The following is a 14,840-nucleotide window of genomic DNA, read 5'->3' on the forward strand; positions in this document are numbered from 1 at the left end:
TCCTCGACCCTGTCAACCCAACTGGCCCAAATACTTGCGGCTTCTGTCCAGCATCCTTAGCTCCTCCCACCCTCTGGAGATCTGAGTATATATGGAAAGGTGGGAAAAGAGCAGACCTGGCCACTATCACTGCAGCTATAGACTGGCTCCTACAGAAAGCTGACACTGAGGCATTTTTGAGCAATACCCCAACTGGGCTCAGAACCTGCAGCATGGAGAAGGAAAGCAGCAAAGGCAGTGCTGCCTCTTGGCCTCCAAAAGAGCAAATGTTTAGGAACGAGGGTGTCAGAGCAAAACTGTCTGCACTGTTGTCCCGGTCCCTGTTCAGCTCAAGTCACACATGTGCTAAGAGGCTTTTGGCTCTAGGCAGCTGGTAGACACTGGCTGACAGATTTGGGATCTGATAAGAGGCTGTTGATTTCTTCTTTCGTTTGTGCAATGTCGGAGATGAATTTTAACAGTTAAAACTGGGAAGGAGAAAATGGAAGGAAAAAAAGAAAGAAAGCCCTAGAATTTTGCCAGCGTCGCTATGCTGGCTGTGTCTTTTAATGGAATGCCTGAAGATGACAAGTGCCTGGCTTGGTCTAGAGGAGACTGCTTATAAGGGCTGGCAGCTTTCAACTGTGCAGGGTTCTAACCTCAGGGCAGCAGCCTCAGGTGACCATTAAGGCCTGCATTAGTGGTGCCGGGCAAAACTCTATCTCCCCTTCTCTATGATGATGATAGTGGTAGTGGTAGTGGTGATGATGATGATGATGATAAGAGTTAAAACTTTGGGCTGGTAAGAAGAGGTATCGGAGGGTAAAGGTGCTTGCCACCATGCCTGTTAACCTAAGTTCCATCCCTAGACTCCACATAAAAGTCGGAGAGAACCAGCCATACAATTTTTTCCTCTGAATCTCTGTGTGTGCACTGTGGCATGAGCATCCACACATAGCTCACTGCACACATATACATGCAAAGTAGTTAATAAATAAGAAATGTAAAATAAAAATTCGTTATCCCCAGGGACATGTTATTTTGCAACCTGTCACAACCTCCGCTGTGATTTGAATAATGGCCTAGATGCCTGATATCACCAATTGCCCTGAGTGTTGATTTCTCTGTGTGTTAGTCAGCTTTCTGTTGCTATGGCAAAGTAACTGAGGCGATAAACATAAAGAGGGAAAGGTTTCTTTAGCTCATGGTTTCAGAGACTTTAGTCTATGATCACTTGGTCTTGTGGCTTTGGGCCTATGGACACAGCACATCATGGGGGCGAGCACTTGGCAGAGGAAACATTCTCATCTCAAAGGACATTGGGTTGGGGAACTCTCTAGATAGCCCCTCCCATGAAGAGGCCCCTGGTGGTCTAACGTTCTAACTTTCCTCCTCTAGGCCTATTTGTCAACGTTGTCTCTTTGGAGACAGTGCTAAGCATCAAAACAGGAAGATAACGTCACTCTCACAGCCATAAAGGTACCCTAGATCACAGTGGGGACTAGGTTGTCTCTTATGGGAGTGGTGATAGTGTTTGGCACTCTGGACAGTGGGCTCCCCTCAGCTTGGGGAAGGTATCCTGAGTGTGTGTGTGTGTGTGTGTGTGTGTGTGTGTGTGTGCGCGCGCGCGCGCGCGCGCATGCGTGCACAAGTACATGTGTGTGTATGTGCAGAAGTGTATGGGTGTGTGTATGTGCATAAGTGCATGTGTGTGTGTGTGCACAAGTGCATGTGTGTGTGTGTGTGTGCACAAGTGCATGTGTGTGTGTATGGCAATGGCTGTGATGGCAGCAGTATCCACTATCAACAGTGGCCTTGGCAGCAGTGGTAGCCACCATCGGCACTGGTAGCCACCGGAAATGGCAAGGTGGCCCAGTCTCTGGGCATTGATGACGGTGGTGGCGGCCTTTGATCTTGCGGCCACCAGTGATGCCACTCCAGCAGCAGAGTCCCTACACTCCCATCTTCGCCATGGTGTCTCACATACGTGCAGCCTCCTTGCTTATGGCATCCCTCACAAGAATGATCCATTTGTACAACTGATGTGATAGTCTTCACTGTCAACTGGACTGGATTTAGGGTCACCATGGAAACACACCTTTGAACATGTCTATGAGACATTTCCAGAGATGCTCCACTGGAGACAAAAGACCCATCTTGAATGCAGACAGCATCATACCATAGGCTGGGGACCTGGACAGAACACAAAGACAAAAGTGAGGTGAGGACCACCATTCATCTCTATCTGCTTCTAGACCAAGGAAACAATGTGACCACACACTCCTGCCAGCATGCTGCCCCTGTCATTATGAACTATGCCCTCAAACTGTGACCCAAGATAAACCCTTCTTCTCATAAACCTGCTTCTTGTTACATCGATGAACAAAGTAACTAATACAGCTCGTGAAGCTACATAGACACCTCCTCATCACCCAGAGTCCATAGCTTCCATTAGGGTTCCCCTTGGTGTGGTACATCCTATGGGTTTGAACAAATGGGTAACACTATTATATATAATAGTATATTATCATATAGTATTATAACGTCATTACAAAGCCTAAAGACCTCCAGGCTTCACCTAGTTATCTGTGCCTCCTTCCCAACTTCTGATAACCTGATCTCTGAATTATCTCCATGGTTTTTCATCTTTTACAGAGTGTCATCTACAATGTATAGGTCTCTTAGATTGGCTTCTTTCAGTTAGTCATATGAATTTTATTTCCCCTTAGTGCAGAATAATATTCCATTATTCAGATAACCACAGTTCATTTATCCATCTACCTAATGGCAGATATCGTGGTAGCTTCCAAGGTGTGGTGATTATGAATAAAGCTTTAATAAACACATGCTCTGCTGCTGCTATTTCTCACTCTCTACACCACCCATTACTGTGACCTCCATTGTGTTCTAATCTCTCTTCTCTCTTGTTCCTTGTCTTCTGCCTCAGGTCAGCTTTGAAGGAGAGATGCATTCAGAGGTTAGAGGTGGCTACTCTCAGATGTTGCTGTTAGTAATTGGTAGCTTGCCTTCTGGTACTCAGGTGGAAGAGTGTCTAGGAAACTCACAACTCTGAGGTCTGGGATTCCAGCCCTGAGTGGGGACAGGGCTGTGCCAAAGGTATAAGGGTATACTGAGGCACAGGAGCCCAGGAACCACAAAGCTCTGAGAGGAAGCCTCCTCAACAGAGACATTGCAGCTCCCAGGGGAGGGTTGCCTGTTGGGGGTTGGTCTGGTTGCTGCCCAAATGAGCGGACTCACATACCCCAAAATGATGTTTGTAAACTTGCCTAAAACTTTATTCCTATTTGACCAATAGAAAGCCAACACACCTGGGCAGGGCAAATGGGATAGGCATAGCTAAGGTTTTCGGGCTTTGAGGACAGAGAGGATCTTGGGAAGGGACAGCAGAGGAAGAGCAAAAGGAAGGAGGTTGCCGCCATGGGTGAGGTGGAGTAAGAACATGGCCATCATGGATGGAGAATTTGGCCCAAATGAAGAACCTTAGCGAATATTTGGGATTATGGATGGGCGGTAGCTCAATAGAAATTTTTAGGAGCAGATGGCATGGGTTTGGGGCAGGGAGATATGGAAGGTAGTTTAGGGCATTAATATCTGCCCTGCCCCCAGGTGAAGCAAGGCCATTTAAAAATATATCAGGTTTCTGTGTTTTTATTGATTGATAGAGGGTTAGAAAATACCATTGTAATAATTATAGGGCTAATAAACATTTGTTAGACCCTCTCTTTAAGGGGGACAGATGTCCCAACCCTGAGGAGCTGAGGCATCTTGGAGCCTGAGCTCTGCTCCTTCTGTTTCTTCTTTCTTCTCTTCTCTTTCAATGAGAGAGTCAAAGCAGGCAGTACATCTCTTAAATGAGATTTATTGAGGGGACAAACCCAGGAGAAGAGGGCTGAATCCAGGAGTGGCTGCCTCTGTTCTCCGAAGAAAGCAGCAGGGAACTGGGCAGACACAGCTTTTATATAGGGTTTCTTAGGGGGAGGAGCTTTCTGGGGGCAGGGATTTCCAGAGTGGGAAGTGGTGGGATTTCAAGTCCTAAGCTTGGGGGAGGTCAGGGATTGGTGGACTTTCCTGTTCAAGGATTGGTTGGTTCTCCTGCCCAGGAATTGGTGGGTTTTGTCCATACTTTTTGTCTCAAATTAGCATAACTTGGGATGAGTCCCACTGGAGGTGGAGATGGCAGTTACAGAGGTCTGGCAGGGAGGAGCTGGGGTGCTAGAGTTTTGTCAGGCAAAGGTCTGGACGCTTTTCTACCTTGAGGGGTTATTATAAAGATTACAGAGTCCAAAATTTACAAAGAGTCCACTGTAAAGGTAGTAGGCTGAAGCAGGCAGGGTTGTTGTCATCATGGACAGCTCCTGCTGCAGTGTTGACAGGAGTGGCCAGTTTGTCTGCCTCCTCCACAGCCCCAGGGAAGGAAGGAGGGCTGGGTGCCCTGAGGCAGAAGGGGCAATGGTAGTGAGCCACTTGAAATTTTAGTTGCCGGATGCTCAAGGGCTAGACATAGCTTTTGGGGGAGGTGCAGTGGGCCACCACAGCAGGAGGCCAGCAGGCTACAAGGATTTTCCATTGCCACATAGATTAGGAGTGACAGTGGGTCACAGCTTGGAGGCATTGGCACTGCTTGGGCTGGGGGCGGGGTTGGGGGTCCCTGCCAGTTTGGGGCAGTATCTCTGCTGAGAGGCCACTACAGTGGGCCACCACTGAGGCAGCAGATCACAGACCAAGGCTCCTCTTGGTGCCTTGTGACACCAATCTGTCATCACTGCTACAGCTGATGGATCCAACTGAAAAGTGGCCTCCGACAGCGGCATTCAGAGGCAAGGCATGGGGGCCAACAATCACTTTGCAGGCTAGGGTGCAGAGCCTCCTTGCGAGCTCCAGGGTAGAGGGGGGGCACATCCAGAACCTCTTCGACCAGATAAGAGCCAAAGAGGGATGCCCCGCCCCCGTGGGTTGCAGCCAATGAGAAGGGCTCCCTACATTAAGCACTTGTAATGTCTTGGGCTGGGGGAATGGCATCTTTGGAAATTAGGCTCAGGATATGCAGGCTCACCTGCTTCCTCTGCTCTAGGGAAGCTTTGCTCCACCAAATTCAGACCCAAAGAAGAAGTAGGTGCCAGGGTGGCCAAGCAGGCAACTTCTGCACACAGTGCGTGTAGGATGGGCGCCTGCTCGGGTGCAGCTTCCCAGAGCAAAGCAGCCACGAAGCACTGCGTTTATGTGGGACTGTGAAGAATCTCCAAGCAGATGCATGGGGGCTGTGGAAGAAATGAAGAAATTGAAGCCGCTCTCTGACAGGACAGCGGGAATTTGGCAAGGGGTGGCTTAGGCCCAGTGTTATCCACAGTGATGAAACGCAGCAGCCGGTGGTCATGAAATATTTATGAATGGGGAGTGGATGCTGCATTCTGCAGTGCAGCGCAGGGGAAAGCGAAGTTTCAAGAAGACTGTGATAGCAAAACCCTCCATTAATTATCAGAAGCAAGCTCTAACACTGGTTCCTATGGCAACAGGGTCCCCAATGGATTTTGTGCTTTTTTTTTTTAAGCTGCTCCCACTTACATTGCACCTCACCAGAGGTTTTATGCTTGTCCTTTGCAAATGAATTTCTCCTGTCCTCACAGCAAAGCTGCTGGAGTGGAGACCGACTGGCAGGCCTGGGGAACGTTAGATTATGCAACTGGGAGGCCAGAGCTCAGGGAGGACAGCCATGCCTCTGTAAGCAGCTGCACTTCTGGTGGGAAGGGAAGGAGGGAGGAAGGGCAGGGACAGAGGTCGGGAGGTGACAACTAGGAAGTGTGAGTAGTGGAGGGAGCTACTGCAGCCCCCCAGCCCTTTGGTTTTGTGACCCACATTTACAGTAGGGGAGAGCCAGGCTCTTAAGCAGAGTGCTTTCTGCAGCTGCAGTGGCATCTAGAGCTTGTGCACTCGCCCTGCCTGATGCCCTCCAGGGAGGGTGGTTGGAAATTGTGGCTGGATTTACAGGGGAGTAGGGTGCACCTCTTGGAGGAGTGTTGTAACTCTCTTTATCCTGGAGGCAATTTCTTCCTGGCTGCACCATTAAATCTCCTTCTTCTACAGCAGCGGTTCTCAATCTTCCAAATGCTGCGCCCCTTTAATACAGTTCTTCACAGTATTTGTTGCTACTTCAAAACTGTAGTTTTGCTAAGATTATGACTCATAATGTAAATATCTGATAGGCAGAATATCTGATGTGTGACCCATGTGAAAAGAGTAGTTCAGCCCCCTCCCCCACCTAGGGATTGTGACCCATAGTTTGAAAACTGCTGCTCTGGGGCTAAAAGGGAGTTTTGTTTGATGGACAGGTGTGTTGATGTGACCTCAGCTGTCAAGTTGGTGAGAAGCGCCTCTGGGTCTGCCTGTGGGGAATTGTATTGATCAGGTTAATTGAGGTGGGAAGAGCTGCCCACTGTGAGTTGCACCGTTCCTTAGGTTAGGATCCTGGACTATATAAAAAAAAAAAGGAATAACTAAGCAGAGCAAAAGTATTCATAGATCTCTGCTTCCTGACACAGTGTGACCAGCTGCCTATAGCTCCTGTCACCATGACTTCCTCTCCATTCTGTGAGTAGAGATACCCCACCTCACCCCCACCCCCGCCCACCTCCATCCTTCCTTAAGTTGCTTTTGTCTGCCTATTCTATTACAGCAACAGGAAAAGTAACTGGGGAAACAGGTGCTACTGTGGCTGCCTGGCTGTGCTATCTACTGAAGAAGCATGCAAGTCTCCCTCATTTGAGCACAGACAGGAGGTGGTGGCACCTGTCTTCCTCTCTAGACTGCTGAGGAGAGGCCATGCACATATTCAGAGGTTCTGCTGCTAGAGGGGAGAGCAGAGCTATCTGCACTTGTCCCAGAGTCAGGAGCTTGGGAACCTTTGTCAGCGCCATCCAACCCCCGCGGCTAAACCACAGGTGTGGGTAGGGACAAAAGATACACTGACTACTGACTGGACTCCTTCACATCACACAGTGCTGTGTCTCAGTGGCACTGCTTGACTAGCTCCACCCAGGAGGACCAGCTTCCCCACTTCTGCGGAGGGAATGGAGTTCCCAGCAGAGTCTCCATGGTCCCTTTATTATTCAGGCTTTAGAACTGGCCCCAGGTGACAGCAGCTGTAGAATGACCCATCGGCTACAGGGTAGGTGCTTAGTGACAAGAGTTGTCTTCACAGCCAGGGCTCTGGGTTCCTTTGTTGGACAGGGGTTTCCTGAGTCTTTTGAGCCAAGTGACCTTGAGGATGCCACAGGACCTCCCCAGGGGCCGTGCTCCTCCCCGGTATAAAAGGAACTGGTGGTAGGAATAACAGTGCCCCACATACACAGAGAGGGGACAGGCGTCATTAATGAAGGCTGCTCCCTAACTGGCAGTGCTTCTTTTTAATAATAATAATTGGAATCTGCTCAAGTGAACGCAGCCTGGAGGAGAGTCTCATGAATATTCATTAGGGAGCTCAGATGTCAGCCTCGGAGAGCCAGGGCCTTCCAAACAAGGGAGGGCCTGGAAACCAGAGAGACTCCAGAAGGGGCCAGGGCTGAGACCCCCTTTTCTGCTGCCTCTGTGAGGGAGAGAGATGACCGGGAATCCTCTGCAGTCAGGGTACAAAATGTGCAGCCCATGTTCCAACTCAATGAATCCATTCTGTGTGCTCTGCCCCATAGCAGCCTCCACAGTGCCAGGCCTTTTTCCTGACACCTGAAGACTAGAAACAAATCTGTTTGTGTTTTTGAAATTGTACATAATAATGGGAGGTGGCGTGATGCTTCAGCACAGATACAAAAGCCATGTGTGGTGGTGCATGCCTGCAGTTCTAATCTTCAGGGGGCTGAGACAAGGAGATGGCCAGTTTGAGGTCAACCTGGGCCAGGTAGCAACTTCAAGACAAATCTAGGCTACATGGTAAGTTCAAAGCAAGGCAAACACTGGCTACATACCAAGTCTGGGAACAGCATAGGATATGTAGAGAGAGACCCTGAATCACAGATTAAAAAAAAAAAATTAGAAGCAAGTTACAGTAAATATACTTCCAAAATGTTTTTTATTTTTACTGGTGACAATATTTGATGTTTTCTTTTCCATCTTTTGATGCAGTCAGCATGTCATTATTATCCGTAGCCATCACCTAACTGTGCAGTCACAATGCAGGACTGATCTCCCTTCCTGAATGGTGACTTGGAACCCATGGACCCCCTGTCTCCCCAGGCTTTCCAGCCTCGCTGCCAGCATTCCACTCAATCTGCATGAGACCCACTCACCAGGTCATACATGTAAAGTGGGACCAAGTAGTGTGCACCTTCCCATGCCTGTCTTGTGTCACCTAACACTTCATCCCTAGGCCTGTCTGTGTTGTCACTCAGCTGCAGCTTGAACCAGGGGAGAGCCCGTGGGTGCTGGTGTCCTTTGGCCTGCAAATGTCCCCAGCTCAGAGTGCAAACTGTCCAGGAAGCTTCCAAAGAGTTAGTCCTCTGCTTTGGGCTCCCAGGAAACTGACCTTTCTGTCCTAGGAAGATTTCCTCCCAGGCAGTTGCCTGAGGGCCATTTGTTGTCTAGAGGCTAAACAGAATCCTTTCTGTACTCATGGAATGATTTCAAGTATAAAATAATGTCCGGTCACAAGGACTTGTCTAAGAGGGCTGGGGAACAGGGGAAGAGGTTAGTGGGGGAATGAGATGTTTCCCAGTCAATTGCTGTTAAGTGACTGTTGAACTGAGCGCCACCCCCAGCAGCCCAGCTTCCTGAGAACATCTGCCTCAGAAGAGGCTAAAACAAGGAGATGAATGAAGTCCTCATTCAAGCACCGAACACTTGAGAATGGCCGAGGACGCGGTACTGTGACGTACAGACGGATGGGGAGGAGAAGGCTTTATGATTCAGGTGGCACACAAGCCAAGAGGGACAGCTGAGACTATGGACATGGCTGGTTCAGACCCTGTCCTTGTGGCAAGGTGGCAAGGTTGCAAGTGACAAAGCGACTCATGCTCCACAGAATGGTCTCTAGCCCCAGCCCGCCTGTATGACCCCTGCCTCTTGAACTGAGGCCAGGAGCCTCCAGACTGCTGACTAGCTTTGTGACCACACTCACACCCCTTCCCCTGTTTCCTTATCCACGTGAGTTCACTAAAATGTTAGCGGGCCATTTGGGTACAAATGGTTGCCAGGCACGGCGGTTCACACTTGCCTGTAATCACAGCACTTGGGAGGCTGAGACTGGAGAACTGTGTCAAGTTCAAATCCAGCCTAGACCGCATGGAGAGCTCCAGGCTGGCCTCAGCTACAGAGTCAGACCTTGTCTTAAGAAAGAAAAAGCAAGCAAGCAACCAACCGACTGACAAACAAAACCCAGCTGTGGTTTGTGAGTGGCTCCTACTTGTCAGGCACTGTCTGAGTTTGCTTTCTGTTGCTGTTATAGAGACAGATCTCATCAGAGAGAAAAACCTGAGCAGTGTACACATCAGCTCCAACTCTTCCAAATGTGGGGTTTCTCCTTGAAAGGTGACAACACGCTTTCTCTTCCTTCATGCCACACCATGCTGGAAATAAGAGGGCTTGAGGAAGATCATTTCACATGGGTGTTGAGAGGAAAATAATAAAATGGCGCATGGGCAATGGAGAGGGCTGAGCGTAGTGCCCTGATTGTAAGTGCTTCCTCTATCACTGGACATTTTTTTTTTCCAAGCTGTGACTGTTTATTAACTGACCAGATTACAAAAATACCATGGGCAACAGCTTAGTTCATCCGTCTGATAAGCCTGTTTATCTGGTCTTCCCTGTTGCCAGCATCTCCACCTTCCACAAAGTGAGCTGTCTTTTTCTTCATCCCACCTCGTGGAGAAGACAGTTTGAAGGGCCATAGGAAGCTATTTGCTTCCTTGAAGTGTTTTCCAACTGTGAAGATCTCATGAATTAGATCATCCATGCAGATGATGCCAAATTTACCAAGAGACCGAGCGATCAAGGAATTGTCTGTCAAGGCAATTCGCTTCTTATTGATTTTCCCATAGCCTCATTTGTAGATGAGCTCATTTACAGACTTCAGGTTGGGGTACCCCCATGCAATGTATGGTTCCACAATCCTTAGCATGTTAATGGAAGCCTTGTTGAGCTTAACAAAGGTGCCATTGAAGATCTGTTGAAGACGAAGAAGCTGCAGTACTTTGCGGACCTTTGGGCTTACACCATTGATACCGCGGATTCTGATGACAAACGCCAATTTTGGTTCTGCAGGCACGTAGAAGTTCCCGGCTTTCCTCGCCATCCTAGCCATGTGAATCTCAGTCCGGTACATCTGCCTGTACTCCTTGTGATAGTACTTGGCTTTCTCGTAGATGAGCTTCCTCTTCGCCTTCCGCAGTGTCTTCAGGGCAAACTTCTTCCGCAGGCGCTTAATCTTCAACTCTGCGAAATTCCTTCGCTTTTTCTTAAGGGTTTCTGGCACAGCAGGGACCTTCTTCTTCTTCTTCTTCTTCTTCTTCTTCTTCTTCTTCTTCTTCTTCTCTGGTACAGCCTCCATGGTTCCAGCCGGAAAAAGAGAGGCTCACTGGACATTTTGATATGATCGACAAGAGCTCCTGGGATGGGACTTCATTGAACAGGACTGGTCAAGATTTAGCAGGTAGGCATTGAGAGACTTAAGATCAAGATGGGCAAGTGTTTGCAGAATCTACGCCAGTTCTGCTTTTTTAAAATGAAAAAGTCCTTTTGCTTAATTAGAGGACAATCTGAAGAGCTAACCCTTGCCATCAGAGTGCCTAGGGAACCACCCAGAAGCCATGCCTCAAGACTCTGGGACCTCTGTTATCCCACCTGCAAAGGATTGGATTTGCCCTAAGTTCAAATCCAGTCATTGTCTGTTCTTCACCAAGTGCCTTAGAAATCCAGAATGAAAACAGATCTTTCGGTCCATGGCTGCTATTAAAAAGGGCATTTTTCCTCTTGTGAGTCATTTTATACACTGAAATACAGCAATATAGATATATTTATTATATTATGCTACAGTATGTATGTATATATGTATGTATGTGTGTGTGTGTGTGTGCATGTTTGTAGGTGTGTATGTATGTGAGACAGACACTCATATGCCGCAGTGTGCATTTGGAGGTCAGAGGACAACTTGCAGTGGTTGGTTTCCTCCTCCTGTCATGTAGGTTCCAGGGATGAAACTCAAGGTATCAGGCTCGCTGACCAGCGCCTTAATTCTCTGAGCCACCTCACTAACCTGGCATATTCATTCTTAAATGAAACTTGAATGAACCCAGGAACACCATTCTTGACTCTCATCTATTGAATACATCTATGCTGAACGGGTGGCTGGATGCCAAGTACCATTGTAATGATAAAGTATAAACAACACATGCTTTTACCTTCAAGAAGTTCACAATATTATGAAGGAAACAAAGGTGGACAGTGCTCACTTGGAGATAATATGGTGGTTTTCAGATGGATTTACAGCAGGTTAACAGAGAATGGGGTCCTCGTAGGTGGCCAAGGAGGGAGGCAGGGATAGAAGCTTTGGGAAAGGTGGCTTGAGACAGTTAATGACTTCAAACTTTCTTCTACTTATCCTCTGAAAGAGGTGTGGATGTGTTTAGGGAAAATCAGGAATTACAAGACCTACCATGTGTTGAGCAGTTGAAAAAGATTTCTAATTTCCTATCTGCTGAACTAGCCACATACAAGGGGCCTCAGGATTTACATTAACGAACACTTTCTGCTTCTCATTTTGAATATGAGCTCAATAAAAGTTAATTAAAATGTAAAATTCACAAATGACCTTGTGTGGGTTAATTAAGGCTAATGAAAACAAGCTTTTCTTCATGATTCCTCACCTATGGAAACCTAAGAAAACAGCTCTCAAAGCAATGGGGCTCACTATGCCAAAAAACATAAGACTGAAAACCTGGGAAAGCAGGGGTCTATACATCCAAGGATTTTTTGTGCTAGAATTCAGGGGGAATGACCTCTGATGTGGAGGGCTGGGGTGAGGGATCCCATGAAGGGAGAGGATGGGGTGGAGCAGAGGTGTAAGCTGAGTGTTGGCACAGACATCTGTGAGCCACTCCATGGTGGCTGCAGGGAGTTAGGAGCTATGATGATGAATACTGGTTGCCAAAGTGACAGCACTTAGAATCTCCCTGGAGACAAACCCCTGTGTGTGTCTGTGAAGATGTTCTAGATTGGGTTAATTGAAGTGCAAAGATTTACTCTAAGTATAGATGGCATGTTCCATGGGCTGAGATCCTGGACTGCATAGAAAAGAGGAAGAGGGCTGATCCGCATTCATTATTTCCTGACTGTGAACACAGTGTGACCTGCTGTATCAGGCTCTGCTGCTACAACTTTTCATGACTAGGATGGACTGTGCCCTTGAACTGTGAGCCAAAACACACCCTTCTTCTTATCCATGGTTGTCAGGTATCCTGTCACAGCAGAGAAAGGATCTAACAGAAATGTCTGCGCGCTTCTTGGGAGCGTCTGACAAAGTACCACTTGAATCAGTTGGGATACATTTGGCTGCAAGTAACAGAATCTCCATTCATTATGATCAGAAGACACAGACGCCTCTTAGAGAGCTCTCCTCGAGTTTCTGGAGGCTTCTTTGCCTGTGTGAACTGAAAATGCGAAGTGCCTGGGAGCAGACATCGTTCTGACACAGCTCTGGTGTGAGTTTGTTTTTCATTATTACAACAAAATGCCTGAGGTGGGTTCACTTTATAATCAAAATGATTGGGGTTCTTGTAGATCACAGTTTTGTAGATTAGAGGGCACAGTGTCAACGTCAGCCAGCCTGTGGTATGAAGACTTCGTTGCAATGATATCAGAGCATGTGTGTGTGTGTGTGTGTGTGTGTGTGTGTGTGCGAGAAAGAGAGAGAGAGAGAGAGAGAGAGAGAGAGAGAGACTGTGTGTGTGAGACACACACACACACACAAAGATAGAGAGACAGAGATAGAGAGGCAGACAGATTGGTTTCGCAGGGGTCTGGGATCCAGTCCTCCCTGAAAGTACAGTGCCAACTGTCCTGCTGCAGCTTGAATCTGACGTGCACTCCACATACCCATGTTTTCCCCACTTGGTCCCCAGCTTGTGGTGCTATTTTTGGAATCTATGAGCACTTTAGCAAGTTGGACGTGGCTCACGGAAGTAGGTCACCGAGAGTAGGCCTACGAAAGTTATGCCAACCTCAGTCCTAACTCGAATGTTCTGCTTCTTGGTCTCCTACCATGTGAAGAGGCTCCCACACACATGCCTGCTGACATAAACTTCACTATGTTACAATGAAGGACTGAAATTCCTCTAAAATTATATCTAAAACAATCTCCTTCTCCCACAAGTTGCTCCTGTCAGATATGTTGCTCACAGTGACGCCAAAAGAACTAATACTAGACGTGGCCTCTCAAAGTTTCCACCTCACAACTTTGCCACACTGCCAACCAAGCCTTCAACACATGATACTCAAGCCATAGCTGGACCATAGAACCCTTTAACTGCTAGGTGGAGGGGCTCTAGGCCTCCAGACCTCCTCATGGGACAGGTCAGTCACCCTGAAAACATGAAGCCTTGGCTGACTCAACCACTTTGCTTAGCTTCCTTCTCTGCCTAGTTCTATTCCCTACTTTTCTTTGGGGGACACTGCTTAATAACTGCCCAATGGGCCCCTTCTCATGAGCACTCACCTCAGGGCCAGATTCTGGGGAGCCAACCCCAAAGCACAATTCAAAAGTTTTGAAGATTCTAGTCCCCGTTGGACCTCATTGAGGAGCGGCATCTTCAGTCTTGTCCTTAACTCCCACCACCTTAGTTATTCCAAGCAAGAATCAAAAGATCAGAAAGGGAGATTTGCTGGCGTATGGGACCCCTGAGTAGCATGGAGACACAAAGATGTCTTATAGCAGCTCGTCAAAGGGTTCTGAGGGACAACCTCAGCCACAGCCATCTGAAAAGTGAATTTTCATCTGCACAGAGGCTCATTTCTGTCAACTGAGCCAGACTTGCTTCTCTCAACGAGTTATTCACATTGTGAACTTGTAGAATTTGGGCTGTAGAAGACAAAGTTTCCGAAGATTCTTGCTGAGATGATATGGTTTACCCCAGGTGAGTTGCTGCCAGCTGGATCCGCTGGCTCTGTAGAAAGCCTTTCTCTTTTATCCCAATACCTGTCTCTTTGGTTTTGCTTAGGCCTGGCCTGGGATCTTCACAGATTTCTTCCGGAATGGAAATAGATTTCATAATGACCTTGAGGCAGCCATATTCAAAAGACAGTGGGGTATGTACGAGGCTGATCCTCAAGCCTCTTGCAGGGCATCTGTGCCATTAGTCATAGTACCATCCAGAGTCTCCATCAACATGGGCTTGCTGTCTCTGTAGTGGCAAGTACTGCTGGCTCTGAAAGATCTAACATCTCAGCCTGGCCTGCAACAATCCTAAGAGGTATCAGGGCTGCCAAGGTCCACCACTGTGGGGTTGAATAAGGTGGCTTTACTTGTTTTTTTTTCTCTAAAGGCTCCTCCTCATTTATGTGGGATGGCTCCTTCATGTGATTCAGGAAGCACCCCATTTTGGAGTCTAATTCCAAGACATCCATCCTATCTGCGATAGTCCTACTCTCCTTTCCCATGGTAGGACTCTGGAAGGTCCTTAGAGGTTACACAGCAATGGTCCATGTAGGTCCAGCTCTTTTCCTGCTTTCAAGCTCCCTGGGGGAAATACTTGTCCAATGACAGGAAAAGAGCAAGGGCTCCCAGATGCAGCCTGAGGATGAGATGATAGCCAAGGCACACAAAGGAGTCTAAGCAAGGAGCTAGAATGCTCTCACACAGTCTC

The 14,840-nt window shown here is 47.9% G+C and overlaps 1 pseudogene; it reads right to left on the reverse strand.

Moving 5' to 3' along the window:
• Window positions 1-9,682: 9,682 nt before the first annotated feature.
• Window positions 9,683-10,531, reverse strand: LOC127187006 (60S ribosomal protein L7-like; annotated as a pseudogene).
• Between the last annotated feature and the right edge of the window lie 4,309 nt (window positions 10,532-14,840).

The sequence above is a fragment of the Acomys russatus genome, chromosome 3 (genome assembly GCF_903995435.1).
Source record: "Acomys russatus chromosome 3, mAcoRus1.1, whole genome shotgun sequence".
In the NCBI taxonomy this organism is placed as follows: Eukaryota; Metazoa; Chordata; class Mammalia; order Rodentia; family Muridae; genus Acomys; species Acomys russatus.